Genomic DNA, 2,135 nt, shown 5'->3' on the forward strand with positions numbered 1-2,135 from the left:
ACCTCAAACTTTTGTTTTGGTTGGTTATTAATTATTGATTCACTTTCTTTAGTAGATATACACTTATTCCGATTGTCCATTTTTTCATACGTGAGTTTCAGCAGATTGTGTTTTTAAAGAAATTGTTCCATTTCATCTAGGTTATCAAATTTGTGGACATAGAGTTGTTCATAGTATTCCTTTATTATCTTTATATGTCCATGGGATCTTAGTGATATTCTCTTTTTAATTTCTCATATTAGTAATTTGTGTCCTTTCTCTTTTTTTCTTGCTTTGCTAGAGGTTTGTTGATTTTTTTGATCTTTTCAAAGAACAAGCTCTTGGTTTCATTGATTTCCCTTTTTAAATTTCATTGGTTTTTGCTCTAATATTTATTATTTCTTTTTCCTCTGCTTGCCTGAAACTTACCTTGCTCTTCCTTTTTCATTTTAGTAAGGTGGAAACTTGAATTTTAGATCTTTTTTCTAATATATTCAGTCATTGCTATAAATTTCCCTCTAAGCACTGCTTTCACTATATCTCACAAAGTTTTGATAAGTTGTGTTTTAATCTTAATTTTGTTCAAAAATTTTTTTCTCTTGAGATTTATCCTTTGGCCTGTGCATTATTTAGAAGTGTATTTTAATATCTGTGTATTTGGGGATTTTCTTATTATCTTTCCGTTATTGAATTCTTGTTTTATTCCTTATGGTCTGAGAGCAGTCACTGTGTGATTTATATCTTTTCAAATTTGTTAAGATGTGTTTTATGGCACAAAATGTGGTGTATCTTGGTGAATGCTCCATTTGAGCTTAAGAATAATTTGTATTCTGTTACTGGACAAAGTAGGCAACAGATGTTGCTTATACCTGATGGTGTTGACTGATGGTGGTGTTGAGTTGAACTACGTTCCCACTGATTTTCTGCCTGCTTGATTTATTTTTTAGAGATGGGTGTCAATTTCCAACTATGATTATGGACTCATCTATTTCTCTTTGCAATTCCATCAGTTTTTGCCTCATGCAGTTTTAGTTGTATATACATTAATAATTGCTAGGAATTTTGGAGAATTGCCCCTTTTATCATTATGAAATGCCCTTCCTTATCCCTGATAACTTTCCTTAGTTTGATGTCTGCTCTGTCTGAAATTAAAAGAGCTAATCTTTCTTTCTTTCTTTTTTTTTTTTTAGATTTTATTTATTTATTTGACAGAGACACAGCGAGAGAGGGAACACAAGTAGGGGTAGCGGGAGAGGGAGAAGCAGGCTTCCTACTGAGCAGGGGATCCCGATTTGGGCTTGAACCCAGGAGACCTGAGCCAAAGGCAGACGCTTAACAACTGAGCCACCCAGGTGCCCCTAATCTTTCTTTTTTTTTTTTTTTGATATGTATCCGTGTGGTAATTTTTTTCCTGACCGTTTGCTTTTAATCTATTATGTGTCTTTATATTTAAAGTGGGTTTCTTATAGATAATATATAGTTTGATCATGTTTTCTGACAACCTCTTTTAGTTGGTACATTTAGACTAATGACATTTAAAGTGGTTATTTGATTAACATTGACCATGTTCATTACTGTTTTACAACTTTTGTCCTTATTCTTAGTTTTTTTTTTTTTAAGATTTTAGTTATTTATTCATGAGAGACAGAGGAGGAGAGAGAGAGAGGGAGAGAGAGAGAGAGAGAAGCAGAGGGAGAAGCAGGCTCCCAAGGAGCAGGGAGCCCGATGCGGGACTCGATCCCAGGACCCTGGGATCATGACCTGAGCCGAAGGCAGACGCTTAACCATCTGAGCCACCCAGGCGCCCCCTTAGTTCTTATGTTTTCCACTTTTCCTACCTTGTCATTTTAGGTGAGTATTTTATAGGATTCTATTTTCTCTACTTTCTTGGTATATAATTTATAAATTATTTTTTTATTTTTTTAAGTTATCTAAGAGTTTGCAATGTACATTTCCAACTATTCCAAGTCCACTTTCAAATAACACTATACTACTTCATGGGTACTGTAGGTACCTTGTAATTACAAAATAATCCTAATGTCTTCCTTGTATCATTGTTAACATTCAATTCACTTAACATAAGCATATATTTGTATGTATATACACATATACATGCATAATATATAAACATAGGCATATATAATTGAGTACGTAGT

Source organism: Eumetopias jubatus, unplaced genomic scaffold (assembly GCF_037043125.1).
Source record: "Eumetopias jubatus isolate StellerSeaLion01/CBP00866 unplaced genomic scaffold, mEumJub1_p1.0 scaffold_7, whole genome shotgun sequence".
NCBI classification, from domain to species: domain Eukaryota; kingdom Metazoa; phylum Chordata; class Mammalia; order Carnivora; family Otariidae; genus Eumetopias; species Eumetopias jubatus.